This window comes from Triticum dicoccoides, chromosome 6A, assembly GCF_002162155.2.
Source record: "Triticum dicoccoides isolate Atlit2015 ecotype Zavitan chromosome 6A, WEW_v2.0, whole genome shotgun sequence".
Classification (NCBI taxonomy): domain Eukaryota; kingdom Viridiplantae; phylum Streptophyta; class Magnoliopsida; order Poales; family Poaceae; genus Triticum; species Triticum dicoccoides.
This window is the reverse complement of record NC_041390.1, coordinates 544,676,986-544,688,599: the sequence shown is the minus strand read 5'-3', so window position 1 is coordinate 544,688,599 and position 11,614 is coordinate 544,676,986.

The following is an 11,614-nucleotide window of genomic DNA, read 5'->3' as shown; positions in this document are numbered from 1 at the left end:
CCAGGGACAAGCCAGTGAGTACTTTGAATGTACTCGCAAACATTATGATCACAGGTTTAATATAATAATGATGTGCTGAAAATATTTTATGCTCATGACGTCAGTCACAAAAGATAAATAAATCTCTGATGCGTGCAAGCAAGTTATTTATAAAATTGCAATAACATAGTAGTATTAAAATTTATGAAATAAATAACAAGCAATGCCACCGTCGGGCGTCTTAGCGACACCACATAAAGGGCTTTAAAAGAAATGCCACAGTCGGGCGTCTGAGCGACACCACATAAAGGGCTTCAAAAGAAATGCCACAGTCGGGCGTCTGAGCGACACCACATAAAGGGCTTTAAAAGAAATGCCACAGTCGGGCGTCTGAGCGACACCACATAAAGGGCTTTAAAAGAAATGCCACAGTCGGGCGTCTGAGCGACACCACATAAAGGGCTTTAAAAGAAATGCCACAGTCGGGCGTTTGAGCGACACCACACAAAGGGCTTTAAAATAAACAATCATAGTGAATATCCCGGAGGTAGAACCATCCCAGAGATACTCGATAATAACAATAATATCACGGGTTAGTCAACAATAATAATAATCATAGTTATCACAAGTCACAGGTAGTAATTCCATTTCTGGTTAACAGTTTCACCTCCGAAGACCGACACTAAGACCGACACCTGACCCATCCCAGACTGTAATCCTTAACCATGGACACGGCTATTCGAATAGGTTTAATCTCTGCAAAGGGTGTACTCTTTACCCACGAGTAACGGATTTCTTTAGTCCATCGGGACTAATTCCGTCTACGGTCTTTTTGTTGAAAACACACCTAACTTGCACACACCAGCTTCTCTCACACGTGTCGGGAATCACCCACGACACCTGTTAAGCAAACTCTAAGTGGGGAGGCTACAACCTCGCGTAGCATGGGATCAAATTTATATCGCGCGCTCTAAGGGGTGGCCTCCCCTCTCGGTCCCAACCAGAAACACCCATGCCCCCGGACCAGGTGGCCTGCTTACCAGCTACAACCGGTATCTTCCACCATGGCCTCTCTGTACGGTGTGTGCTAGAAAGAGGTTGACAACTTACTGAACCGTACTCTACTTGCTGTAGAGATGAGTGATAGTACGAAACAAGTATGGGGGTTACTGGCACAAGACTCGATCTACGGTCGACTCAGGAGGTTTAAGTATTCCCTGCATGATTAGCATGACGAATATATTTCAACCAACAGAGTCACCGCTCATATCACCTTGCCATGCCATACCAGACATAACCATCCCGACGGAGACCGGCGACAAACTCATGCCTACCCAAGGCAGAGGTTTTCCCGGGTTCCTGCCGGTATGCATGCAAGGCACATGAGGGTGATTCATCACAAGTGTGTCCATTTCCAACAGCATGGAAATCAATAACATGCACCCATGCATATGATCATATCACATGAAATAACAAGTTTCTCCAAAGTGAGGTGATGTTATGAACGTGTCATCGAACACACAAAAATATTATGCCGGGCTTCAGAATGCTTGCCTTCAATGTGTGGAAAGGCAGGGTGCACTCCAAAACTTGAAACATTTCTCCTCTCTTCAAAAATCCTATTTTAGCAATATAAAAGAATTAACACACAAAATAAAAACAGCACCAAAAGTTGTTCTGAAATTTTCTCAAATAAATCTTAAAATAAACTAGGTGAAATTTGAGAGAGGTAGGAAAAAGAATCATTTCATTTGGAGTTGTATTTAAAAAGTTATAGGCAGTCAAAGATTTGGTCAAAATCTGTTTTTAAAAATAAAATAGAAAAAGAAAACGTTTCAGACAGGACACGCTTTCGGTGCAGGGAGAACGTACTGGGGAGTTTACGCTTCCACTTAATCCCACGTGGACAGGTGTGGGGTCGCTGACAGTGGGTCCAGGGGGCCCACTAGTCATGTTTGACTAGTCTTCTCCCTCCTCTTCCTCTGTCCCGAGCCGAGGCGGGGCGTCCGGTGATCGTCGCCGGCGAACGGCGTTTCTTCGCGGGCATCTGAGCGCAGGGATGGATCCGCCACTCCTAGGCGGTCCTTCCGGTGGTCGCAGGGTCGCCGGGGGTGGAGGGAGTCGCCGGCGGCGAGCTCCGTGGCGGAGGGGGCTTCGGTGACAAAGTGATTTGGTGGCGGCGATGGCTCCCGATCAAAATCAAGTAGGGGTTGGGTTCCTGGAAGGAAGGAGGTGTTCTTGGTGAAGATAAATGGGAGGAAGAGGCCCTGGTGGCGCTGGAATGGACGGGACAGTGGCGGCGGCAGGAGTTGCCGGAGATGAAGAAGACGACCTCCTCAGGTCGATTGGTTGCCATGGGGAAACTAGGGAGGTGGACTGAGGTTGCATGCGTGCTCGGATGAGTTAGGGGGTCCTTATATAGGCGAGGCAAGGCGGTTCCGCGGCGGCCAGCGATAAGGACGACGGCGAACCGCCTCCCTGTAGCGTCAGGGCTTCGTGGCGACGACGGGAGCTAGCCGACGAGCGGGGGATAAGCTTGCGCTGTTCCTTGGAGCAGGTGGCGAGCCCGGGTGGCTTTGGCGGCGCCGACCGCGGCAGAGGCGCGCTGCGGCCGGCGGTGTGCCGCCAAAAGCTCTGTCGGCGGCGCTGTAGGCTGCCAGGGTGGCTTGGCGCGTTGCTGTGAGGAGGGTAGTGCGTGGCGAGGTGCTGCAGAGCGGGCCAAAATCTAGGGGGGCCAGCGTGTCGGCTCGGGCGCGCGGCTGCAATTGGCGCGCTCTGGGCGCGTCCAGTGCACGCACAGAAGGTGTTTGATGAAATGCCAGGGTGGCCAAAACTGCTAGGGATCAAGTGCAAAACCACAGGTCTGGGTTGGAGACCATTAGTAGGCTACTAGACAACATGGTTTGGACAGATGGACAAGTTCATCACACAAACCTATAATCATGCCAAAACTGTTCGTGCCCACAGAGTGTTTGACAAAATGCCAGAGGCATCTAGGCAGGTCTTGGAGGGGCCAAATCTTCCAGATTGAAGTCTCTTTGGATGCAAGAGGGAGTGGTGTGGTTATTTGGACAAAAGGGGAAACTTGCTAGTGCAAGTTTTGCAACACTACATTCCTGGACAGGAAGTAATTGGCATCATTTCATGAATCAAAAATGATCAAATGACTGTATGCTCCTGGACTTAGGGGTTTAGTAGAGTGGTCTACAAGTAGGATAAAGAATCAAGGGCCAGAGGGCAAGTAAGACTAAGGTTGTTGTACAAACTATCATGATGGACCAGAATGAAGATGAGGTTGGTTCTCTCAAAAATCTCAAAGATCATCCCTGGATTATTGCATATAATGGAATAATATGATCCTACTGACATCCCTTAATTTTGGTGGAAGCTAGAAACAAATATTTAAAAGGGTTGTAGTGCAAAATTGCTCTCTGGACCAGAGAAGAAAATTGGGTGTAGAGCTCAAAATATTCAATGAATGAAATACATTATTGCACAAAAGTGATTTAGAGACATCACATGATATCTCCAAATTTTGGTTGGATTTTTAGAATAATATATCAAATGGTTGCAGTTCAAAAAGAGCTCCAAAACTTAAAGAAAGTCATTTTAAGGAATAAAGCTCAGAGTGAAATAATTTAATAAATAAATCTCCTGATTGAAAGATGTTTTTAAATGAGAGGGAAAATAAGTCCAATATGTTTTGGAAGGATCCACTTGGGAAAAACTTCTTAATATTAAAAGAAAAGTTTTGAAATCAACAGAGATATACTTGCATGCAAAAATTTTAAACTCTTGGCAAAATTTTAATAACTAAAACCTGGTTAAATTTTTGGGGTGTTACAGTATTACCTTCAATATCATCTTCCGGACGAATATCAAAGGTGATAACCATATCAGGCTGAAATGCATAAGTCTTGCATAGTGCTCGCCATGTTTTGCATCCAAAATAGGTGTAGTCGTCTGAATTGTATAATTTTGCATGGAAAATATAACCATGCTCGGTCTTCAAATAAACTTTCTTTACCTCCATAGTATGACTGAAACCTATCTTATCCAATACAAAAACTCTTGCATGGCAGGGGATACGCTAGTAGAATAGTAAAAAAAATATAAGTTGAAGCAAATGAAGCAGATGTCATGCTTAATTACGAAAAAAGACTTGTCATTCTGACTTACTGTATCCACTTCGAAGTTCTCGTCCAGCTTGATGCTGAAGCGCCTATCATCATCTAGGAAGATTCCGTCACACAGGCCGCGCTCGTCTTCGCAGTATTTGCAAATACCGAAATCCTTTTTGTCGTCAGGCATTTCCTATGTTCATAGTTAAAACATTAATTGAAAATCGATAGAAGACAACTACCAGGATACTCAACACACAAATCCGGGGCACTCGATATTTCCTACATATTCTGGCAAAAGTCATGCCAAAATTCACGGAAAAATCCGGCATGACCTTTGCTAAAATAGGATATATCGAGCGCCTGAAATTTGCCGGAACGGAAATGAATCAACACTCCGGCAAAACATAGGCCACTCGGAGGTGTAACCTGCAAACATGACCGGGCACTTGGATATTGAGCAACACAAGATATACATTTCAAAATATCTTATAAGATTCAAATTAGCATGCATTCAATAAGCAAAAGTAAATCATCTCATGCGTCCGTACATCGTCGAATATTATCACTAATACATCCCGAATAGTGTCATACATATAACATCACTAGTACAACTAAAACCCTAGCACACGACGGGTATCGGCGCGGGCGGTGGACACCCACAGAGAAGGAACCATCACGGGATCATAGCTCTAGTGAGATCCTTGGAGAACCTGCCAGGTATTGGAGAACCTGTGCTCCAACGCAAACAAGTAGCGATGGACGTGCGCGTCCTCCTCACTGACACGGTGACGCACCACCTTCGCGGAGTCCTCGAGCCTCTAGACCGTCACTGGCCCACGCAACCGCCACCAAAGAAGGTTCGGGTCAATGACAGGCTGGCTCCTCACCAACATGCGCCCCCTGGTAGGTAGCGCCTCCCAGTACCACCCCGGCGGAGCCCAGTCCCGGACATGGCCCATCTGGTCAAGCAGGTGTCGTCCTCCGCCGACTCGACGATGAGGATGCGGGATAGGCATCGTCCATGTCGATGCGGGAAAATTGCTTTAACTGAAAAATAGCAACAAGTTCTTACTAACTAGTTCTATTAATTCAACTAGTTCTTACTAAAAATAAACTTACTATAAATAAAAATATTCTAGTACCTAATTAGTACCTAGTTCTTACTAACTAATTAGTACCTAAGAACTACTGTCCTAATTACCATCTAATTTGATGAACCTATAGGGGTGGAAAGTGGTAGAGGATATTCCAATTATCCAACTATAAAGTGAAATAAGTGGTCAAATTTTACTCGTTTTATGATTCATCTTAGAAATTTGATTCGTTTCCACCCTTACATGAACCCTAACTAATTTGAGCCGCATCCGCATCTGATTCGTTTCCACCCTAACTAATTTGATGGAGGTAGAAACCCTAGGCAGAGATAGGGGAGAGGGACGAGCAGGCGTGCTCACCTCGGGTGCCTACGACGAGGGAGGGGCAGGCGGCGTCGAGGTCGTGGTCGGGGCTCCGAGGCGGCGTTGAGGTCAGGGGGCGGGGGCGGCGTCCGGGGCGGCGTTGAGGTCGGGGTCGGGGGCGGCGTCTCAGGCGGTGTTGAGGTCGGGCGCGGGGCCGGCATTGAATCTGGGGTCGGGGGTGGCGTGGGGAGAGCGCGCGGTGGCCGAGGGGCGACGGCGGCGGCGAGAGTGGAGTTGATTTGGGGGATGAAGTGGTCGTGGGGAAGGACGAACCGCGTGGTTAAGTCAGAAGTACCAGTAGCGCGTTCCAGAAAGGGCGCTACTTCTACGTTAGCTACAGCGCGTTCTGGAATACACGCTGCAGCTATAGCGATTTTCTGCAGAACCCGCTACTGCTATTCCTTTCTCCTTTTTTCCCTTTTTTCTTTTATTTTTCTTTACATTTTATTTTTTCCCTTTATCCTTTTTCTATTTCTTTCATTTTCATTTTATTTTCTACTTGTTTTTCACTTTATTTTATTTCCGTTAGCAGCAGCGCTTTACACGTAAGTGCGCTGCAGCTAAGGAGATTAGCAGTAGCGCTGGGCCATTGTACGCGCTACTGCTAGGTTGGGCTAGCCATGTGCGCCCAGTTCAAACGTAGCAGCAGCGCTTTTCGCTAGTACGCGCTACTGCTAAAGTCATAGCAGTAGCGCGGTTTATTTACACGCGCTGCTACTAAGTAGCAGCAGCGCTTGATTTTGTACAGCGCTACTGGTAAAATTCTGTGTATAGGCTTTTCCCTAGTAGTGTATGCACATTTCTGGAGCTGTTCAACTTGGCGACCAAGTGCGCCAGGGCTGAGGAAGGGCGCCTTTCCCTCCTCGAACTCCCAACTGCCGACCCAGAAGAGAAGAAGCCCAAGGCCAAGGACGTGAAGCGCAAGGGGGCTGCCGTGCTTGCAGCAGAACCAGACACCAAGCGAGGCAGGGATCAGCCTGAGTCATCCAAGGGTAGCCGGTACTGCGTATACCACGACCTCCACACCCACAATACCAACGAATGTCAAGAGCTCAGGGCCGTGAGAGATGGACATGTCGGCCGACGCCCCGAGCGCAACGACAGGGGCTATGGCCGAGGAGGAGGAAGAGGTGGCGGACGATGGGAAGACCATGGCCCTCACCAAGGGTGGCGAGACCAACCTCGCGAGGATCGCTGGCAGGACCAGCCTCGCGAGGGAGGCTGGAGAGATCAGCCTCGTGAGGATCGCCCGCACGGCAACGCAGGCCTTCCTCCTCTGCCGCCACCACCAAGGAGGAACGAAGACCAACATCAAGACGAGGGGGATGGGGGCTTCCAGGAGCCGCGCGCAATCGCTTGCATCTTGGGTGGCGCGCAGGCCCCAGCCTCACAGCGCATCTTCAAGCAGTTTGCTCGCGAGGTGCATGCAGTCCTCCCCAAGCTTGAGGCCACGCGCCCTCTCAGGTGGTCTGCGTGCGCTATCACGTTCAGCTTAGCGGATCAGCTCAAGTGCGTGGCAATGGCTGGAGTCCTCCCGATGCTTTGCTCCCCAGTCATCAGCAACGTGCATGTCACTAGGACCCTCATTGACGGTGGAGCTGGACTCAACGTCCTGTCCGTCGAGATGTTCGACAATCTCCAAGTGTCGTACGATCAGCTTTAGCCAACCAAGCCCTTCTCAGGAGTCATTGATGGTTCCACCATTCCGATAGGGCAGATTCAACGTCGCCCACATCTGCCTGCCATACAACTCCATCCTCGGGTACCCAGCCCTGGCCAAGTTCATGGAAGTGACTCACCATGGGTACAGTGTCCTCAAGATGCCAGGAAGCGGCGGAGGCATCACCGTACCCTGTGAAGAAAGGGACGCAGTGTGTTCACTTGAGCGCGCGTTCCAAGCCGCAGTAATCGAAGACCCGAACCACAGAAACGGAAGACTTCCTGAGGCGGCCCTTAAGAAGAAGATGGTTTCGCCTGGCCCAAGCCATCAAGAGGCAGCGCTTCCGGAGGTGTTGGGTCAGGATCTGCGCCCAATCAGGGAGCGTCACCCTCACTTTCATAGGAAAGCGCGCTCGGCGCCCTCCTTAGGTAGGGCTCGGGGGCTCTTTCTTGGAGAGCCACTAACCCTGCCGAGGTTGCGAGGGAGGCGCTCGGGCACCACTTGGAGGGGTGCTTCCAGGCACATTTCCCTCAATAAGGTACAAGGCAAGGAAGACCAAACCCTCAGGAGTTCATCGCGAGAAACACCCAGGAGCTACAGGAGTCGAGAGTCATGCGCGGCAGCCGCCGTCTGCCCACCGTAGCCCCACATCCAGGTGAGGATGGTGGGCTGCATGTCTGCATTGACGTGCCAGGGCTCAACCGAGCCGCGTCTCTAGAGCGCCTCCGGCCTTCGCGCGCGGGGCGTTGCGAGGGTCCACCTCACAGCTGCGTTCGCATGCCTTTCGGCCTGCCAAACGCGGTCACCGCTCATCAGCACCTGCCGAGGAGCATTCTGGAGGCTCAGGAGGTCAGGCATGGTGCGGTCCTGGCGGAGATGGAGAAGGCCCTCGAAAACCCACCAGTGCCCCCGGAGCCTCCCGAGGCTCCTGAGCCTGGGGGCTCGTAAGGATCGACGTCTTCATCGCGCATCGACCGCTTCTTCAGCATCACTTCAACTTCAATGACACCAGGTGACATCTTTCTAAGTTCCGTTTTTACCTGGGAGCGCCCACAGGGCCGCATCATTCCCAGGTCGCATGGGTCCGTCCCTGCGGCATGTATCCATTTTGCTTACGCTCTTTACTTACCTTGTTGGGGGCGCCCCTCGGGCTGCATCATCCCCGAGCTTCTCGGGCCTGGCCCAGCGGGATTTTCTTTTCATGCGTCTACTTAAAATGAACTTCCTCCTGTGTGCTTAACATACCCGACCTAATCGCCCCCTCGATTGACGCCTACCTATGGAGCCGCTCACTCTGGCATGGCATCTGCGCATGGGTCCGTCCCTGCAATGCTGATAAATCTGAGTGGTTGAGCTCTGGCCGCGGCAACCCCGCAAGGCGCCACCTCACCAGGCCCTCAGTGCCCCCAATCACTTCCCCAGAGCGACAAAGGTTGGCTGGCAACCGTAACGACAGGTCTTGTTTCTCTTCATGATTGGTGTGCAGGACCTACTCCAGGAGCAACGCTATGGACATCGCGAGCTGTCTCTCCCTCTCTCTAGCACGACCGCTTGCACGTTAAAAGGGGGGCGCTTGAGCATCATGACTCATGGGCTCCTACTAGCTCTCCAGCCCTCACCCCTTGGCCTTGACCCACGGCATCGCGACCTGTCATACCAGCGGTGGCTGAGCTCGCTCGAGGGCCGGGACCTGAGGACGTAGAGCATTAAGGAAAGTGCGGGGGAGTGGGAAGAAGCTCGCAAGGACCTAACCCAGCAGCGCCTCAGCTGCCACCGCTCGGGCCAGGCACTTCGTCGAGGAACTACACCAGACTCAAGAGATAAGTCACGCCCTTACAGGAGTTGAACCAATGCAGCGCAAAAACCCTCGCTAAGTGCGGCTCTGTCACGGCGACGTTGCCTTCCTTTCTCACCCAGCGAGGGCTGCTTGAGCGCTAAAGGTAACCTCCCGAGCATCGCGACTCGGGGGCTCTTACCGGAGCTCAGGCCGCTCACCTCCTGGCCTTGACCACGGCATCGCGACCTGGCATACCAGCGACGGCTGAAGCCTGGCTAGGGACTGGGACCTGTCAGCGTAGAGCGCGAAGTCCTTGTGAGGATAGAAAGGGGGAGCCGAGCTGAGATAGGACAAGCACCTTGCATTGATTCATATTAAGGATATAATATTCATAAAAGACATGGCAGACGCCTTACATACCCCCGCGGGGTGTTGCTTCGATTCCTCGCAGGGAACAAGAGTACTAATCCTAAGGAACGCTAAACGCCCGCACCGCCACAAGGGACGCCATCATCAACAGTGGGCTGCCCAACGTCGACGCCAACCCCATCCAGATCAGTGGCGTCGGCGGCTGGATGCAGCTGCCCCACTCCGAGCACGGTGCGAGCTCGGGGACTCGTAGCTGTCGTCGCTCGTCTCCAGAGTCGTGAGGAGCTCGGGGGGAGCCACTGAATTCCCCAGCTCCTCCGCTGCTGCCTGAGGAGCTGCTGGAGGGCCGATGGGCAGGCCAGGTCCTCGCCAGTTCATAGCCCCTGCCGCTCTCCTTGGGCCAGCATTCCAGCCGGCGCCCTTCAGCATCGAAGACCTTGAAGAACATCAGGGAGGCGCCGTCGTATTCAAGATGAATCACGAGGGCACCTACCGTCCGGCAGACCCGGGTGTTTTCGCCCCAGCCCCGGGTCATGAAGACCTTGCCCGGAGCGATGACCGCGACCTTCGCTCCGGTCGCAAGGGTACTGCAGTTAGCGTGCTGCAACCAGAGATCTAGAGCCCCGCTCGGCGGCATCTCGAAGGCGAAGGAAGGAGGAAGGTGAATCCAAGAGCTCGGAGGCATGGCGGCGTGGAGCACGAGCTCGCGAGATGAGCGCTCGGCGTGGACTCTGGGAGGAATGACGCGCACCACCGTGACTCGCCGGCGTCGACGGCGGCATCGTCGATGTTGCTCGACACCTTCTCCCCTAGGACCCATGACACGGGCGTGTAAGGGTAGCGGAAACCCAGGCGGCGGCCGCTCATACCAGGGCCTCGGTGCCTCCTGCTGAGCACCCTCATCTCGGTGGCAAAGGACCAGCCACTTCTTCGGCGGAAGTGGGTCAAGACCCTCTCGAGGGGCCTTTCCCTTCTCTTCTCTAGAGAACCGGTGGATTGGTGCCATTGGCGTAAGGAGGAGCAAGAACAAGGAAGGAGAAGTGTCGGTGTCAAAACCGGTGGATCTCGGGTTGAGGGTCCCGAACTGTGTGTCTAGGCCGAATGGTAACAGGAGGCAAGGGACACGAAGTTTTACCCAGGTTCGGGCCCTCTTGATGGAGGTAAAACCCTACGTCCTGCTTGATTAATATTGAAGATATGGGTGTTACAAGAGTAGATCTACCACAAGATCAGAGAGGCTAAACCCTAGAAGCTAGCCTATGGTATGATTGTATGTTGTGATTGTTGTCCTACGGACTAAAACCCTCTGGTTTATATAGACACCAGAGAGGGTTAGGGTTACACAAGGTCGGTTACAAAGGAGGATATATACATATATGTATTGCCTAGCTTGCCATCCACGCCAAGTAGAGTCCCATCCGGACACGAGACGAAGTCTTCAATCTTGTATCTTCATAGTCTAACAGTCCGGCCAATGGAGATAGTCCGGCTGTCCGGAGACCCCCTAATACAGGACTCCCACAGTAGCCCCTGAACCAGGCTTCAATGACGATGAGTCCGGCGCGCCGTTGTCTTCGGCATTGCAAGGCGGGTTCCTTCTCCGAATACATGACAAAATAAGTTGAATACGAGGATAGTGTCCGACCCTGCAAAATAAATTCCACATTCCACCATAGAGAGAATAACGTTTTTGCAGATCTAATCCGTTAGCTTGTTTTGGCAACACGACGTTATGTCATGGCCCGGTGATTATTCGAACCATTTCTCTTAACCAGCTCCACACATAACGCGAGGCGGTTTCTTGACACGTCTTGCCGAAGCGGAGATCGTGTTCCCCTAATTACAGGATTCTCATTAATGTGGTTCGTGGGTAACCCAGCCGTGTCTAGGTTTCCTAGATTATAGGTAAGTCCTAAACGGCTACGGAGAGGACACTTGATATTCACCCTCTTTATAAGGGGACAAGGTTTTCGCTTTTTCCCTCCCGTGCTCAATCGAACCCTTCCCCCGCCTCGAGTTCTAACACCCAAAGCACAGGTCAGGTGCTCCGGATCTTCAACCATGTCCGGATCCAGCCTTCAAGGCCGATGGACGCCCTCCTCCGTTATGGAAGAGGACATCAAGAAGTTGAGGGAGGCCATATATTTGACCGCCGAGGTGTCGCATCGGCTGCCTGCTCGAGGGCAGGTCATCCCTACTCCTGAACCCAACGAGAATGTTGTGTTCGTCTCCCACTTCCTCCGAGGTC